The sequence below is a fragment of the Drosophila melanogaster genome, chromosome 2L, assembly GCF_000001215.4.
Source record: "Drosophila melanogaster chromosome 2L".
NCBI lineage: Eukaryota > Metazoa > Arthropoda > Insecta > Diptera > Drosophilidae > Drosophila > Drosophila melanogaster.
Window position 1 is genome coordinate 11,863,921 of NT_033779.5, and position 19,734 is coordinate 11,883,654.

At 39.1% G+C, this 19,734-nt stretch overlaps 1 protein-coding gene across 8 annotated transcripts in view; it reads right to left on the reverse strand.

Moving 5' to 3' along the window:
* Positions 1–19,734, reverse strand: part of Pde1c (Phosphodiesterase 1c) — a 114,417-nt gene that overhangs the window by 49,765 nt on the left and 44,918 nt on the right. For 2 of the 8 annotated variants that reach the window (NM_001144345.3, NM_001144347.3), the window contains exon 1: positions 10,337–10,539. The exons of 5 other annotated variants lie outside the window; for them this stretch is intronic. The gene's annotated coding sequence lies outside the window, so the exon portion shown is untranslated. Of the gene's footprint in view, positions 1–10,336; positions 10,540–13,176; positions 13,318–19,734 lie in introns of those variants that run through there. One more of the 8 variants, NM_001259066.2, reaches the window with a different exon arrangement.

Genomic DNA, 19,734 nt, shown 5'->3' on the forward strand with positions numbered 1-19,734 from the left:
ATAGGGAGCTTATCGGCGTAATCAATAAAAAATGTTCATTAGCATTCTGAATGGATTTAACTGAGCAAGCGAACAGGTAGGATTAGCGCAGTGAAAAATATATAAATGTATTCATTGATTAAGATTTAAAGAAATATAAATATAATATATATATTTAATACGTTATATTGATACAATGATATTATAAATGATACAAAAATATTAACTGTTTAAAATGTTTTATAATATCGTTCATTATACGGTAGGCTAAGCTCTGATTTCACTGCTAATGGAAAAAATTAAATATTTATTGGGGGAACAGGAAGCATTTGTTTAACCCTTTAAGTGAAACCCAAGGTTGTTCCCCACCTTCGGAAAGTTCCAAGTCATTTTAAATTACTGCATAATGAGTTGAGCCACCTTTCACAGGCGGATGGGGGAGAAATTGTGGCGTTGAAAGCCTTTCGAGCGACTTTCTGAACATAAAGAACATTGTCAAATCAGCGACATTTTTATTGCTACCCCCCTTTTTTCCCGCCCCTCCGACACATCATACATGTAAATGTTAGTATATATGTATATGTGCGAGTCCTTTATGCGTGCGCTCGCTTACATGCTGATGATGTCGTTATTAAACGCATAAATAAATTGTCAAAAAATATGTGCGCAAAAAAGGACGTAAGGAAGTGCCGATGTAGAAAGGGGGCGTGGCAGGGGAGCAGTAGCCTTCAGATGCGTTTATGGTGCTTACATTTTAGCTTTGCTTTATGTACTTGGCAGGGCGACAAATAGAAATGTTTCGTGGGCTCCAGAGACCTGTTTCACAAAACTTTTCCCGAGGCTCTTCTCGTACATTTCCTTTTTCTTGGATACTTTTTTCACACTGTTGACTTTGCCAATGTTTTATGGCCCTATTCCTGCTCAGCTGCAGACAATTGTCAATTAAATGGAAGGTTGAGAGGAGCTCGCCCTGGGCTCTGGCACCGAGCAAAACCACAAAGGCACCTCACAACGCACTGCAGAAAAGTTACACTTGGGGTGGCAATGTGCCACGTATTTATTATTTATGGCATACGCAGTGAAGAAAAGAAAGATGGGGATGGGGTCGTCAGTTTGCAGAAGGATTGCCCCCGTCCGTAGGGAAAAGTTTAAGTCGTCGGATAAGGTGCAATAAATCTTGAGCCTTTTTGCCAAGTTTTAAACTGCCGCTGTTTTGCATTAAACGTTTAAGGTTAAACAAGAGATTGCAATACTGTTTCTTTCAGATTCTTCCTACTTTTATTTCACCGTTTAACTACAAATTAAGAATTATTACTAAATTTCCCACCGCACCTTGTAGCACCTTAAGATTGTTTTGCTACAAAACTAAGTAAAAAGTGCTATAAAAAAGTAAACACTTTTTTGTACAGTTGGCATGGTGCACTATATTGTACACTACAACCTATTCTGAGAGTCCGGCGGGCAGCTTTTAAAGTCATTAATGTTGCTTCATTTGCATACGGACCACGTCCTCTCGACCAGAAAACCTATCTATCCCTATCTGCCGGTCTGCAGTTGGTGATTAGTCGTCGTCCAACGTCTATCAACAGTTTACCCTAATGCCCGAGCAACATGCAACACAAGAACTGACCTCATTCTGTTTACACTTGCAGCTGTTGCTGTGGCCACCCAAAGCACCACCCACCGTACCACTGAACCACTGCACTACACCACCCACCTAACATCACCCAACGTTGATTGTCTGGAAGTTTTGCTCGGTTCTTGTGCAACTCATTGAATCCGAGTGTGGTTCAAAACAAATCAAGGCGGCCACGTCATTGTTGCTGTTTTTGTGGCACGTTCTCCGGTTCTTCACTTCGAAGTGCAAACTTTTTGCAACAGTTTTTGCATAATGCCCCTAAAACCCCCTACACACCCACATACCACCCAGTCACTATTGTTGCCTGGGCCGTTAAATGCAAACACTTCATTTGGCCATCTGAAAAGAAAGGAACTTTCGATTAGTGCCGAAATGGCCAACCAACTTTGGCCACGAACCCCAACAAAGTCTCCTAACTGTTTTGGCCATAAAAGTTGCTCCGTCAGCGTACATACGTTTGGACGAAAATCGTATTCTTGGCCAAATTTGCTTCACTCAAGCGGGAAATGGCAAAAATTGGGAAGATCGAATGGATATACTCGCATTTTAAAAATGCAACTTGTATTTTCTGCCTGACTGAGAACACTTGGATTAAATAGGCTCTTAGAATGCAATATTTTGTATATTTATAAAATTGGAATATGTATTTAAAAATTTAGATTGTTGGATACGTTTTTCTTTAAAGAATTTTGTCTAGTCAATATTTAATTTGTTAAGATATTTACAAATGTTTATAAACATCATTTATGTGCACATAAAAAGGATGCTTTCTGATTTGGTTAAAAAAAGAGTTGAATAGGGGTAGTTAAATGTCTTACATCATAAACAGAAATCAACATTTTCAGATAGCCTACTGCTCATTCCCAATTTTACCCCTACCCGGTTATATTTGTGCAATTTTCGTTTTGATGTTTGCTTATTTGTATTTGCCATACACACAAAGTTGTGACTTTTTGGGTAAATAAACATGCCCATCCGCTTGCCACCTCGAGTGCCTTCACCACTCTGTGGATGATTCGGCGAATCACTTTGGGAGTCCTGGCACTCGACACCACTTGGCCTGTTCCGTTCCAAATGATGCGCCATTTCTCAAATCTTTTCGGGCACGCAACAACAACGATTTGAACAATTTTCTCACATGTAATGGTGTGAAATTCAAAATGGCGCCGGGAGGTTTTTCTTTCGGCCATTGTCATTTATCAAGTTTATTAGCGAACCAAAATTGCTAGGGGGTCGGGCGTAGCATCTATTCATTTGTTAAGGTATTCAAGCAATTAAATGCGATTTATGAGGTCATAGGCTTTGAGTTTTTCGGAACGCACGAAGGATGAATAAACATTAGTGACATCATCAAATGCATACTCAAGTGTGGCTATAAATTTGTGTACCTTTAGAATGACGCAATGTCAGGAAAATGGGGATTATAATGGAATACGTTCATGTATGAAATGCCATGTAAAAGAAATGGCTCGGCTCAAAATAGAAAAGTATGTTCAAATATACGAAACAAAAAGATTTTAGCTAACCCTTAACCAATTTTCAAATAAATTCTAAGTAATAATGAAGTATATAGTTAGTTGCATAGTCCAATGGCAAGCTTGCTTCGACCAAATACTAACCCACATTTTCAATTAACATTTTTTAAGCATCGCGGCAACGGTTTTCCAACAAGGAAATAAGGAAAAATGTAAACTATCTTTACTCGGTTGTAGAGCAAGGTATCGCAATTATGATTATGTATATCCTGGAAAATTCAGCTTGCCTTCTGGTTCCTTGCCCTCAAAAAATCCTTGGTATTTGCATGGTGCAATAAACTTTTGCTAAGCCGAGGAAAGTATGCAACATTTTCGCACAGCTTTTTGGCTTTCGAGATTGTGGAACGGCAAAAGGAACTTGCAAATGCCAGAAACTACTGCTACCAGCCCAGATTTATACCCCTTTCGATTCCTTCGCTGAGGCAACTTCCTGAGCAATTTGTGCAGCACCGACTTTTGACGCTTTTGGCATGTTTATCGCCTCGCTCGAACCGAGTTGAAATGGCCCAATTGGCCAAGGGCCAATCCTGACAGGCCAGACATAGCGGGCCAAGTTTGGCCATGCCACTTTCAACTGCTTTGTCGGCATTAATTAAAAGCAAATTACACTTGCTTCTGTTTTTACTGAATAGAAACTTTTTGGTGCAGCATCATTAAAAACTTCTTAGAACATTTTTTGTTTTTTTTTGGTTGTTCTTTAGCCGAGAGTTCTGCGTCACATTTCATGAATCAACAACTTGATTAGCAATTCAAATGCCCCTGCAATGATTTCCACCTGCCCGAGTTCCCAGGACAACAGCTGGCCCAGGCAACCGAAGTTTTCCTAATTAAAATGGCTTTCAAAATAAACCGCAACTGGAAATCGGTAAAAAAAAATAACAAAGAGTGGGTAGCAGGGCGGTATGACAGGGAAAAGGAACAAAATTTAAACAAATTTACCCGACAAGTAAAAAGACATTTTCCAGGACCTTTTTTTGCTCGACTACAAATGACTGCGTTGTGTTTTCTGCGGCCTCTGCGGCTGGCAGGCAACCAAAATAACACAGATACACAATGTAGCATAGTTCTAGGCGCGCTGAAATGTGAAACCATTTCTCCGGGCCTTCAAAACATACCCCACCACACAGACACGCAATGGCAATGAATACGAATTTGTCCCAAAACCTCACAAAATGTTTCAAATTGTCAGGAAAAGTTTTCGGATTCGGTTTATCCACATCCACAGCTATCATTCTTTTACCATTTTCCAGTTGTGATATTTTTGGCAGGCTGTTTGTATCCTACAGGGGAATAGTAAGAGTTTTAGGGCAATGATTTCGTGTGGGAACCAATTTAAACGATCAAAAGTTATCCTAAAGTTTGATGCTCAAACTAGAAGTCATCTTTTGATAAATATTCAACATAAATGACGTATACGCCGTGTGGCCTCACGCCTAATTGGAGATGAATTCAAATGAGAGAAATTTATAGGCCCTCAAGCGTCTGTAATTATTCATGTGAGAAGTTTGTCATGCAATGATGACTGGGAAAATATTTAGTTTTAATTAATGAGAGAATCTTTTGGGCATATGTCATTTGTGCGAATTCGAATCCTGCTATTAGTTGTATTAATAAAAGTTCAGCTAGAATTGTTATTATTATATTAACATTATTTTCATTACCAATTAACTGAGAATTTTCTTTAATTTGGTATAAGTACTTTATAATCCAGATTTTATTTGAACCGAATTTCCCCCCGCTTTATAAGCTCTTTAGTTGTTGTCTCTGCCACACTTCTATCTTTCTCCCCATCCACTCTCGCTGGAATAATTAGGCTAGCCGCCATAAATTCATTATGCCATTAAGTGCAAGCCGTCAAATGGCCGCAGTGGTTGGGGTGGCTATGTATTGGTTCGCGTATATATGTGTGTGTGCCCGACGGATCGGAATATCGTTGCATACAGCTAGGCGTTGGCAGGCGGCGATTGGCACGTGTCGGTGTGTGCTGAGCGTCGCCAGGACCATTAAGGCAACGCCTCTGCCTCTGCGGATCGAATTTCGTTGCAACGAAAGCGCTGCGAAGTATGCTACGAAAAGCGGCAACAATGGCGGCAAAATAACTTCATCAATTTCGCCAATATTCCATTATCGTCAGCACGAGTGCACCAGTGTGTGTGTGTGTGTGTGTGTACTTAAGTGCCGATGAAGCTGTGTGTGCTGACCTACGCTTGTGTGTGTTGATTTTATTAGGCCCGCCCAACAATTGTTTGCTTAAAAGTTTTTCACACACAACGAAGTCAATGTTGTCTGCTCTTTGGCCTTAGCGTTTGATTTTTCCATTTTTTTTTTTTTTTTCAAGCACGTCCTTGTCTTGTCGTGGTCCCCAACGGTTTTACACGTTTGCTATTCGGACATTTCTTGCGATTATTGATTAGATAAAAACACACACACAAGAAATCCCCACAGAACGAGGGCGTCGGAAACAAAAACCAAAGAAGCGCAAAGCCGACGCCGTAAAAGCTTAAACAAAAAAAAAAAAAAGAAGCAAGCTTGACGGCACTTAAGTCACTTAACTTGGCCAGTGGGAGCGACCGTTATCTACTCGATAAGTCGAGAGTGGGTGAGAATTAGACAATGACAGTATTCTTAATATATTGAGTCAGCAGCAGATCTCCCGATTAGCAAGGAAACTCCAAGTCCAAGTGGTTGGATCCAAGTAAGAAGTTTACTCTCACTTTTTCTTTCATTTTTGGTTGTTGGAATACTTATCTCTTTACTGGTAAAGTTTTCTACTGACTAAATTTCAGGCATTACGAAAAATGCTCTTTCTGTACAACCTTTTTAAACAAAGCTTTCTTATATTCCTTATTATTTGTATATCTGCATAAAATGTATTTCAATTGGTTTCCTTTACAAAAGTTTTACATTTCCCTTATAACATAAACAATATAATTTTATCAGTCAGAACAATAATTTGATGCGTTATCAGATTTGGTTGACACCTGCCCAACATTTTCAAAACTTGCTGTCAGTCAATCAAAAGGCTCGAAACGGCGTTTAATTTTTATAGCAGACGTTTTTCCGCCTCACTTCTCACCAATCCAAAAAAGAAAAGCGTAGAAAAAAAAAACAAAACAAAGGCAGCGAAAACAATGCTAAACAATGAAGGAAAATAACAAAACAAAAGCGTCGGCATTTCCACGCCGCCAAGCAAACACGCCAAAATTTGAAAAAAAAAGAACGAAAAAGAGTGCGAGAAACTGAAGGAGGAAAAGTCAGCAGAAAGAAAAGCCGCACATTAAATATTTTGAGAACATTTTCGGAAAGCTCTTCCCCTTTTTTTGTGGCGTCAGAGTTTTTTGTTATGAACTTTTCTAAGGTCGCTCGCTGACATCTAAATTTATCTATAAACAAGAACCACAAATCTACTTTTTTCATTATTTATCTTCGCTTGTTTATTCGTTTAAAACCGAAAACATTATGACAGGCTAATTGAATTAATGTGCATTTATTACGCATCTTTATACTCGTTTTATTTTTTGCTATACCCTTTAAATGGAAAAAAATGCCCGATTATTCAAGGTCTGTCGCTTTAATTAGCACATAGCTGCAGATCATTTGCGCTGCACTTAATGACACTCGATTGTCCAGATTAAATCGTATTCGTAATTAACACCCAAAGGGCATCGTTAACATCATTTATGGCAGTTAAGACAGTTCCAGAAAAGCGCCCAGTGAGTGGTCCATCCCGTTGCCTCTTTTGGCCAGATTAAAACCCGTTTTTGGCTCGGAACTCTGCACTTGTGATCATCGCGAGCAACGTGAAGATGGCAAGTGGACAATGCAGATACGATGACAAAAGGCAATTGGAATATGAGGTGGTCGGTGAACTGGAAGGAAGTGGAGCATAAACTCGACGTGGGGATACCCATTAAAGATGATAGCATTTATCAGATGAAGAAATCTTTTAGTTTCTGGTTTGATGCCATTATATTCTAAATTTAATTTCATTTCATTTCATTTTTAAAGTAGTAAGTTTAGTTGAGAACTTATTCACTTTACTTTGAATAAAGTAAGAAAAACGTGTCTAAATAATAACTATACGAAAACTGTATAATGTATGTATAGCGTAATGTTAACCCATACTTTAAGGACATAACAAATGTTATTGGTGAGCACGAAATATGAACTCTCTATATACTCTGTTACCCTGCAATGTCCCATGAAATACAGAAATTGAAGAGTCAACCGCAGCTGGCAGTAAAAAGCATAAATGCCTTTAATTAAATTGCCTGTCTCGCTGTCCTGAGTGGCCAGCTCTTATCCTCCGGCCCCTCCGTCGTTTTGGCCATGTAGTTTTTGGCAACGTTGCGTGTAAGCCCGAAACAAGTTCGCCGCCTGATGCGCAGTGAAAATTGATGGGACGCTTCAATATCTTCGGTTGTCTTGTAACATTTTGTATCGCTGTATCTGCGTCGAATGCTGCATGAAATTTAATGAGATTTTCTCTGCTTGCCTTTTTGTTCGGCTCAGCCTTTTTGTTTTTTAGTATCATAACTGTTTGTATTAATTTCTCGCCGAATGTAGGTCAAACATTTTTGGCATTTCTCAAGTGCCTGTCGCCGCTTAAAAGGGTAACCGAAATCGAGCAATGTACACGCGCTGTTTGAATTGCATTCCAATAGCAAAGTTTTTGATTTCTTGTCGACCATTTTTAGGCCTATCCGAATTACGAGTGCACTACCTGGCTGTGGCTCTAATTGATCCCCTGGGCATGGGCGCAATTAGCTGGCCAACTTGGTATGTTGGCCCAAAGCAAACACTCGACCGGCTGTGCACTTCAAGACACTCTAAAACCTCGACGCGACTTATTTTCTCATTTTTTTTTTCGTCTGCCGCATCTCGCAGCTGCTGGACTGGATCTTGACCATGTCTAACAATAGTCCAAATTAGAAATAGACATCGACAATGGCAAACTAACCAGAATGACAAGTATCCGAGACCTGTGGCATAGCTATTCAGAGAGCGTTCTCTCATTGCAAATTTTTGCAAATGCAATGGCAGTAATTACAATTTTGGCGGCTAAGTGGAGGAGAAAGAAGTGTGTTTTTGCAAAAACTCAAAGTGTATGAAATTGTTTTTCTAAAGATAAAATACATTTTTAATTTATAGAACTTATTTAGAAGTTTTCGTGCAATTCCTTTAATGCTTCATGCAGTTTACCGATAGAAAAAATGCGATTAACTGAATTAGGGCTGTCTAAAAATGGTTAACTATTATATTATAAATGCTATTATTATAATATAAATGCATTTCATTGTATACGTTTTTTAGATATCTAACAATGTATTTTAAATGCCCTATGAAATTTTGAAAATTGGAGAAGCAGATATCATTATATGAATATTTAAAGTTTACATGATAATAATGTAGCGCATAGAAATTAAAGTTTATCGTAAAAAACTCCGACAACGGGAAAATGAATAAGGGAAAAATGTTTTTCATAGGTCGTGAAAATGAATAAATTAAATGAAGTGTAACAGGTTTTTATAATTAGGTTATTGACGAGTTTTTTCCTGCATTCATTTAAATGTTTTTGTTAAAATATTGGATACAAAATCTGTAAGCCCGTTTGATTTTTTCAGAAGCAAATATATAATTTTGGCATTTACACAGATATAGTTCATATTAATTTGCTCCCACGAAGTTATTAGAGTATTTCCCAATCGCCTAGAGTTTTATCCAAACAACAAATGATAGATGTGATCACCGCACAGTGGGATCGATTTCATGTACCGACCACTGTGCCAATTTTCGGGGGCGACAATTGCTGCGGGCAATTAACAATATCTATATATATATATACGATATTATTCGTATATACATAGGCCAAGTCTGCTTTTGGTGGCGTGACGTAGGCGAAATGCTGAAAACGTGCTAGATACTTTTGTATCTCGGTATCTTTTTGTGGCGTGCGTGTGCTGTTGATACTGCATCCGTTAGGTGTGTGTGGCTGAATGCAAACGATGTGAATTTTCGGCCAACTACTAATATATTTTTTTGGATGCCGATTTCGACTTCGACTGCGACGTCAGCGTAGACGCGTGCGTCCGGTGCGCAGTTGGCTTTGATCAGCATTAGAAGGGGGAGCGGGTGGAATAAGGGGGCGGGCGGTACTAGCCAAAAGTTTTTCAACTTTGTTTGCATTGAAGTACATACGTACATATGTGTCTGTGTATAAAAGCGGCAAAATGATGTGGCCACAGTTTAACGAGATTTGTATAAACATTTTGCAACATTTAGATGTGATTTTGACGATATGTCCACGTCCAATACACATCGAATAAAAGTGGTTTGGAAATGCGTGAAAAGATTGAAAATCAAATGCCTGATATTCACGTCTTTTTATTACAACTTTTTATGCCAGCCCATTGGGCTGAGCATTAATGCGTTAACCATCGAGGAAGTTAAGTTTCCGTTTCTGTCGACGAACAAATTTTGCGATAATGTACGCATAAATCTGAGGACCTCGAATGCGTGTAGCCATATTATTATTGTATTTACTAGATTTTTATGATATCATAAACGAGGCCGAGCAGCATATTGAGAGTCAGATTTGCGTTAATCATTTGTATAAATCTATTTATTTCTTTTAAGTGTTTTTTAATGGAGTGGCATGGATTATAGTATTTATTTATGCTAATATAATGACGTCAAATCTGACAGTCTGATTTCCCCGCCAAAGCGAATCGGTAGCGGAGATATATAAATTTGATTAGCAACAATTCTCGTTGTGCCATATTTTACACTTGGATTGCAAAATTGTTTGTTTTATTTGCGAGGGGCAGAGCTTAGTAATTGATACAATCGATTCGTTTTTGTTAGTTTGACAAATTGCATTCGACTGATTGCATTGAACATAAATCAAGCAAAATTAGTGAAAATATACCGAGATATATATTTATCTTCCACTTTTTTGTTTTTTGTATGATGGGTGTGTGAGGGCGTAATAAAGCTAACAGCGAGATAAAAAGTCAATTGCATAAATAACAAATTATAGGCAAGGGTGTGTACGCTTTTGATAATGATAAACGAAAAGTTCCACAAACCGAAATTTACAAAACAAAATAGCGGAAAGACACTTGTTTGGTTATGCACTTGTTCAAGTGATTATAATGATAATTATTATTATTTATATTATTACTGATTAATGGATTTTCAAAAAGCACTGTTCACACGGAAATTAATTTCGATATCTGAGTTCCCGATCTAGCTGATCTGCTTGCGATAAACATTCGATTAGCCGGCGGATGGAGATGCTCAGGTGGAAAGCACGCGAACGCGATAAGAAAATGTGGAGCAGGAGCAGCACTACGTCCGCACATGCTGCCTGCTGGGGATAAACTGGAACTGGATTTTTCGGATTCGGAGTTGATAGCAGCAGCGGAATCACAGAGACACCGAGATCCAAAACAGAGACGCCACACACCCATACACACACAGACGCACACTCACGAGTGTCTAACCCGTCCAAAAGCAGCAACAACAATCATTTTGGCCCCCACCAAGAAGCTTTCAGGCCCCGAAGAAATCTGCGCATGAAAATTTGCCAAGCGAGAGAGAATTGCAGCTTGGTTCAACAGGAAAAGCTCGCTGCCATTTCCCGCTATTTTATCGGGGAAATTGGCTAAAAGCTCGGCCAAGCAAAGAGCTTGTGGTAAGAAAAGCTATAACAAGTTGCCGAAAGCTGCGGTTATAAATCTAATTTAAATTGGGGATATATTTAACTTTAAAAAAGTATGGATTCCATTTAAGTTTTTATTTTTTTAAATAAGGAAAAATTAGTTAAAATATATTGTATAATTTTTGTGTCCGATAAAATAAATACATTAGTTTATATCGCTTGTTACGTAGTCCCTTGTTTGAGGAAGTAAAAACTGGAACGTATCTTTGAATTTCCCAATATTTTCCGGTCGCTTTTCCCTCTCCCAAAATCGATGACTCTTTGCTCTCCTATGGCTTCGCTTTCGGAGCATTGTTATTGTCTCTTTTTTTGGTTTTTTTGTTGTTTACAGAGGGGCGCCTTCAACAGGTTGCCACCCACAACTGGGGGTTTTTTCAGCTGCTGCTGCTCGGGAGTCAAAACAAAATGAATAGCATTTTTAGCAGGGCGACCCTTGGGGCCAGCACACAGACACACAAACGCACATAAACACGCATACACTGGTGCATACATAATCATACAGATACTTTTATAAAATAAACCCCCGGCACGCACACACTTACGCCCCCTTTTTTGAAGCGCCTTGGAGATAAAAATATTCTAAAAATTTCTTGTTTCTCTTAAGTTGTACAAGTGTTTGCAACTTCCTTTCTCAGTTCCTGAACGTCGTTCACTCCCATTTGTTTTGCATATTATTTGCTTTTAGGGGCTGACTTACCAGGCACCAAAAATAACCAAAGCCCTTCGAAGATTTTAAGTAGCACAAAGTATCTCAGCGACTTACCTGAAAGAAAGCAGATGGAAAACAGTTATCAAAACAATTGTAATACGTGTAATAATTGTAGCAGACTTATCGAGGATTTTAAATGAAGAATCCTCCTTTTCAGGAGGGTGGAATCATTAGGCCCAAATAATGTAACAGTCAGGCAATCAGTTTTAATTGAGGGAAACATGAGATTGCGGCATTGCGTGAACACAACTCATAATTAACAGACGTTTCAGCATCCGGATAAGACAGGAAGTCCCGCAACGGAAAGATTAGAAGGTCCTTATACGTTTTTCTTTGTTGCCCATTCAGCATTTTATATTTATTTAAGGCTGTTTCATCAAACAGTATTCCCACTCCCATGCTTATTAGATAATAAATTATTCTTTGGAAATAGCTAGAGATTAATATAACTTTAATGAAAAAAATCATGTATTGATTAATCGATTGAACAAATATCCATTTTTAATGTTTAAATTAACCATACAAACGTATTATGCGTTGATGCCCAAAACAAATATTATGGTAACATCTGTATTTGGAATGATTAAGTTTGCATAGTCAATTTAAATTGCCAAAAAGTCGCTCCTTTTCAAGAAATAATAGACAAAAATCTTGTTTGACAGAAAATTAGATTGGCCTTGAGCGGTATAAAAACCGAATATCTTTCGCAGTGAATGTGTTAAAATTCAAATAAAATTTCTATTCAGCTGCATTTCCTAAACTGATCAAGTGCATGACAAATTGCTTTACACACATCAACGGACACTGTCAAAATTTGAGCGCTCTGAAAATTTAATTTAGCAACAACTGCATTTAAATGTCTGAATTTACAAGACTTTGCCCGACATTCGGAAATTGAATTTAAGTTCATGATTTCATCCATTAAATATTTGGCTTCTTGGCTAACTCAATGTTTATGACTTGTGCTCGGCAAATACGTAATTAAATTTGGGATATGCAGAGCAGTGCAAAATGCAATTTACAGCTGCAGAAATGTAAATATTGCTCATACGCAACGTTGAGCGCCTGGAATTCCATTTCAGCTGGAAAGGGGTCTGCGTTTAGGACTAACAATTAGGTAGACCAATTAGTAAAGGGCATCAGAGGCTCTGGCCTGGCTTGCAATAATTATCCCAATGCTAATTGCCGAATTCCAAGACATTGCAATTTGGCCAAAGTTATGAACGCACCTATGAATTCCAACCAGATAATTTGAGTTAAAGCGAAAGTTTGGTGAAGTTTGGCTTAAACTTGAACTGAGATATTGATTAATTACAAGTGTTCTGTTCTCTTGACGAATGTTAAGTTACATTATTCTCACTATATATATTTGGATTTCACTTGTGTGGTTGGGTACCTCTTTCCTTTCAAAACTACCCAAATGAAAATACGATTTTTGTTTTTCATCTTTCACAGAGTGGTTGATTTAATTTGGCATAACACCTTATATAAATATATCCATTACAAATTGCACCTAACAAATATATCACCATCACCATTTGAGCAATTATAATGCATTCACTGAGTTTATCCAGTTGACTCCGCCACTCACCTCAGGGTTATCCCAAATTTGACACTACATAGGCTTTTGCCGGTTTCCTGATTAATTATTGTATCTAATTCGGACTTGTTTAACTTTATCAACCGATTTAAATGCTGCACCGATACGCGACCGGAGCCTTGTGATCAGCTTAAGCGACGCTGGACTTCTGCAGCTGCTTCAACCAGCGAGTGGTGCGTGTGGAGCTAGTGGTGCTGTTGGAGCTGGTGGTGCGTGCTGGCCAGAAAGCTGGTTTGAGGCTTGCCCAAAACTGGACAGGCTCGGAGCTCGGATCTGGCCTGATTCGGATCGGATCTTGGCATTGCGTGCCAGGCAAATAAGCTGCGGGCGCCACAGTCTCACCGGTCTGGAGCCGTGCACTTAATCACTGCTATTAATAAATCAACAGCTAAATCAATAACAAATTCTAATTAAAATTAGAACTAGACAAGCGTCAAATGTGAGGTGCAAAATAATATGAAAAAAAAAGACTAATTCGCCGCGCGATGTTGCCGCCTGTTCGTTCAAATTTCACACAAATCAGCTTTAAATGTCAAAACGCATGTTGCACAAATGCGTCAAATGCCAAAAGCGGGCCACCGGCAATAAATCATCATGCGCAGATTTTTGAGCCGCGTTGCAGTCGCTATCTGGACACTTTTGCCCCTCTGAACTGGAGAGTTGAACGTCAAAAACCTGTTGACAGACATGAAAGCAATTTCTGGTTGCAATCGACCGATTTGTTGACTGCCCTACGGATCCGATTGATTAGCCAAAAAATTCCATACGACAGACATGCAAAAGGATTCGCTTTCAAGTACTACATAACTAAATGTTTTAGTATAACAATTTGCATTTGCGTTTTAATAGTGGTTATTCTGAGTCTACATACTTTCTCTTTCTTTAATCTAACAACAAGTTTGCAATAATCTTAAATTTGTTATCCAAAGCCTGACATCAGTATAATGATTTAAATATATGCATAATCAAATGTGTATCTTGAGAACTTGCAACTATTTGTTAAAAGCAATATAAAATACACGACTTTTTTACCAATCGATAAAAGTGCCGCCAACCAACTTTGTGTAGCGTATCCATAAACGAACAAATTTAATAAAAATAATATTTGGACTTTTTATACCCCTCAACTTTGGACAGCAACAACAAGAGACACTTTGTATTTCAGTTTTTGGTTGCATTAATTATCGCCTTGCCATGAAATATGCGCGCCACGCATGCGCAGATTGCGGGGATATCTATTTTATTTATTTATTTTTTTTTTGGTCAACAAGGGGGCGAGGAGTATTCAATTCGATCCGAATCGATTTGAAAATGCCGTTTATATGGCTGGGCAGCGCGTGTTTGAGGTGGGGAGAAGCCTTAACCGACCACCGAATGTTTGACTGACTGAGTGACTGTTTACCTGGGCTCCAATTAAATTTAATTCAATGAGCCAGCCGATCAGCAGGCGATACAAATTGTGGATCGCAGCAACTTTCGATGCTTTGCCTAATGAGCGGCGGTAGCAGAATTACCGCTGCGGCGATGCCATATCAAAAGTCGCTCCATTCCCACTAAACTATTATTTGACACCACGTGACAGCTAGTTAGCCATATTCATTTTTTCCTTATCGCCCGATTGTCAACGGGCGGTTAAATACCGGCCAAATAGGTGCGCCGAATTCCACATGACAACGCTGGGAAAGCTGAGCCTTGATTATATTGGCTATTAACCTGTAACTTAGGCTAAGCGCGCTGTATTTAAAGATATTTTAACTTCTTAACAAAGCCTTCTGATAAAAAATATAATTTTCTCTATCAAAAGGTATTACTAATGCAAATAAATTATTTTAAAGTAGTATTTAAATATATTTTATTATATGTTGAGCTTATTTCCTTGCCTGTGGGCGCCATCTATGGTCAGTAATGCTAACCAACAAGCAACCAGCTTTTTCAAAAACTTTTGTGAAAGCATTTCCAGTGGTGAAAAGCTATGCTTATAGTGAGAGAGTAGTAAAGAGAGCCACAATATTCTACAATTTAGAGCTTTTAAATGCAAACTCTCTTAGTTATCCAAAACACTCCACTCCTTTGCCTTTCGAAATGATAACGATAAGGGCCCTATTCCCTCCCACTACCCAGAAAAATGAAAATGGCATAAACGTACTGGCAACACCAAAATCTCATCAACTAACCCGTCTTAATTGCAGTCATTATGTGTGTGCTGGCCAAAATTGATATTATAATGTGCATGGAGCTGTTTCAATTTCGGTTTTCGACTAGATTAAGCCACAAAAGCGGTGCCAGAGTCGCTGGGCCTGATGGACGATAATAAGTATATAGTAAATCATAAACGGTTGGATGGTTCGGGCTTTCGGCGCTGCCAAGTGACGCCTGAGCCACATGATGACGAGGTGGGGGGTTTCGTGGTCGTGTGGCATCATCAACACCCTTTCGTACACCCCTTATTTCCCATCTTGTCTTTGCATTGCCATTGTGCAAATATTTGCATATTTAAGTTGTTGCTGGTGGTGGTGGTGGTGTTGGCGATGTTGGTGTTGTTGCCGAGGTTGTCGAGGTTGCCGCAAAAACTCATAAGCGCATTTTAGTGCCCTCCACGTTGCTGTGTGTGAGCTATATACATATGTATGGGTGCCCGTGTATCCATGTTCATGTTTGCCAGGTCCTTGCACACATTGCCCACTGTGTGTGCGTATCCATCTTGCCGGATTCTTGGATTCACTTCACGCTCCTCCGCCGAAGGTCAAGCGCTCGCATTATGAAGTCGACACCTAATCCCTTGGATCCTTCCACCGGGGAAGCGGCGGCGGTCCTTGATTGTTTAATTATGTCAGGTGCTAAAAATGCCATTATCGTCGGGTAAGCCACGTCGCATCCCACTTGCCACGTTGAACACGGTGCGTATGCTTAACCCCTTAATTAGCTGTGTTCCTGCCATCGATCCGAGAAGAATTAAGCGAGTCCTATGCCTTTGCCATTCGTCATATATTTATTCGTACAAACTTTTAATTTATACAATTATTAAATAAAGTATGCGTCATTATATTAACATTAAAATATTTCTAACAGGCTTTTCAAAGTTATAACTTTAAACTACTTATCTAGATGGTGCATTAAATGGGATTCTTCAAAGTAAAACAGCATATTACAAAGAAATATATAGAAATTCCTTAGCATTCATTTTCAAGGCAAGCAATATAAATATATATCTTCGCAGCAAGCTATTGCTGACTTATATCCTGGTCTCTAGATGGCTAATGGGGTAAACACTGTCGCACCACAGTGCGTATGACTAATAGAAGCTTGGCTTGCATTTAAAGTAGATACAATGTCTTGTTTTCCCTTACCCCCGTCAGCTTAATTAATTTAAATTGTGCAGAGGTACTGCGGCGTGGGACAAGTAGGAGCTAGGTGCTTGAGATCCTGCAGCTGCAATCTGTTTCACTTAGTTTGTTGTCTGTTGCTTTTCCCTCTGTCGTAATCGCCCACCACCACCCACACTGCAGCTGGCGTAATGCACTTTTAATGCACCAAGCACCGAAATCCAGCCAAATCCCAGCTTTTTTGGAACCCTTTCAGAGAGTTCCTTGCTCAGGTTAATTAAGTATTTCTGGCCTGGTCTTGTTTACCGACACAGGATGCCTGTTAATCTTCTTTGTTTGCCCATTGTTGGTTCTGCTCTCCAGATTGGTCTCTAATGATTTGCCTAATTGACTACGTCTAATTACACTACACCGAAACGAAGGACAGAAATGGGAATGCAGCGTTTTTATGCCAAATTAGATGCTTTGTTTGAAACTTTGTCAGTTGAATGGCTGATTCCTATTGCGTTGCACGGATTGTTGAAACAAACTTGAGGAGCGTGCTGAGCTGGATTTCTATTTTAGCATTCACACTCACCCAGGAGCTTTGCTTATTTACCTCTTTCAGTTTTAATATATTTATTCTTGCCTCGCAAGTGTCAGAGGATTTCAAATACGAAGCGGAAAAACAGGATTGTGCGAAAGACGGAAATGGAAATAGGATCCATATATAAACAGGAAGGATGTGCTGGACTGCAATGCGCAAGAAGGAAAGTAAGCCGACTGCTGGGATTTAGCTTGTATGAAAAAGATTAAAGTGTAGTTTTTAGTTTCTTCTTAGAAAGAATAAAATTATTCGTCCTATGTATTCGTATAAATAATTGGAAACTTTAAATCTACAAACTTGTGCGTAGATTTAAACTTTCCCTATTATGAAATGCATTCTATACAGTAGTCCTTAAATTATCCTTAATCTTCTACTCGGCTGTCTACCTGATTTTTTCATTCCTTCTTTTTCCAAGAAAATCCCTCCTCACAAAATCATGAAGAGTAATGCAAAAATGCGGAAGGCAGTCACAGAAAGGCACTCGTTCTATTTCATTTTGATTCATTTCGCTTCACTTCATCCTGAATTAAGTAAATTGCAGGCAATATAATTTAAAGCGCTCAATATATGTACGCGTACATTATAGTCGAATGCCGCATCATTGCAGCTGTGCACAACAACCAAATTCGGTGTGATATAATGAACAGGGCCAACAACACTCGCATCAATCACATTTACAGCTCATTAATAAATGCCGACATAATTTTGATGTACGACAAAGCATTTAACATAGGACAAGCACACGGGCCAGGATGTGAAGGACCTGCCGGGAAAGTTGTCAGGACCTAAAGTACTCCAAAAATACATATACACTGTCCAACAAAATTATAAATGTTGACTATAATAAAGTAAATATACTTATTAAAATCAGCGATGTTCTCTTGTTCTCTATATTTGAATCTGTTAATTAACTTCATGTACCTTAAGAACAAATTTGATGGATTTTCTTAACATGCAGCCATCTTTATGTGAACCAACACTTACGGCTAAGGTTTTCGTTAATTTTAAATCAACGTTGACAGAGATCCACTAAATGAATTATAAAGGACCTGGCGGAAAACCCACTTAGGATTAGCATTGGTTGGGTTGAATTGAATGAAATAATGGCAACGGAGTTCGCGATGCGTTGGTGGTGAAAGGATCTCACTCACAGCTAATATATAATTTACCGAATAATGGTAAAACGCTGCGTAATTGTTGTTGCTCCCACTGTGATATCAAAAAGCAGAAGGCGGAACAGCCGGAAATGGAAAATGGCATTACGGGCGTGCCCGTGAAAGAGGAAAATGAGCCGGCGAAGACAACAAAAGTGGTTAGTTTCCAGCGCCGCGGATCCGGGCTAAATGAGCCAAAGTCGACAGCCAGCCAACCAGGCTAACAACTTGGAACAGCTGTTCCAATTTAACGCCCCAACTGCGACCACAAGACACAGCACATTTTTTAGGACTTTCGCCATAATGGATTCTTGCTTTCACTTGCTTTTCTTAACTATGAACGATAACAAAGGATTGATGGAAAGGAAAATTGGTAAGAGGAAAAACCTTTTTGGCTGGAAAGCTGGTTGTAGTTATGTAAATATTGTTAGCGTTTAATATTTGATTTGAAACATTTTTAATTTTTAAGCTACCTAAAATATAGCTATCTTTATGAGTAACAGTTATAGTTTATGGGCACATTTTAATTTGGCTTTTGTTAGCTTTGAAGCATTGAAAATTTAACAGTCATTTTCATAGTTTTTCAAGTTGTTATTTTGCTTTCCTACACCACCATTTAATTTATATTAATTGTAAGTTTGTTATTCTTCAATTTAAATAATTGGTAATGCAAGATTAAAAGCTCATCCATATAAATGTGGCCCATGTGAAGGAGGATTTAAATATTCCGTATTTTCGGGATTGTACAATAAATTTTCAATCGCTTTGATTTATTGTGTCCCACCCCGCGGCCTTTCTCCCCCTACCTACATTTTTTAGCCCAGTATTCGGCCCGTTGAGGCGTCATGCTAATCCATCTCAAGTGTCAATTCGTGCGTAGGAACGAAGTCAGTCAGCGATTCGTTCGACCTGCTGATTGAGCACTTTTTCGGCAGCTCCTCGAAAGTTGCCTTTGTTTGGGGCCCCAAGGTTCCTTCTTCGCCGCTTTGTCTTTCGTTCGGAAAATGCTAATAAATAATGCATGCGTCCTTGTGTATTTTGTCTGTCTGCGGGTTAATGTGCTGTCAGTGGCTCCAGCGACTCCTCAAACATCCCATTCCATTCCACTCCACTTCCCTGCTCTTTGGCAACAATGCAATTGATTTTGCCACGCCCACAAGGATGTAAGGGCGCCCGCTATGTAAATGTCGCTGTCAACATGCAGGGCAGAGATTGTAGAGGACTGACGTACATACAGACTCGTACCCATGCCAAAGTCCCTGAGTACTCCCTGCCAAGATAAACATCTGATAAGTGGCTTGGGCCTGGCCAACACACAGAGAAACGGGCTCATTCAAAGTGATTTAGTGGCAGTGGTCAAGTGGGCCATGATTGACTTGGCTGCATTAAGGGCCAAGCGAAAGATATATGTCTGGAGGATAGGAATTCTGGGAATCTGGAAATGAAAACTCTCTGGGCAGCAGTCAGGATATGCAAATCCTACTCA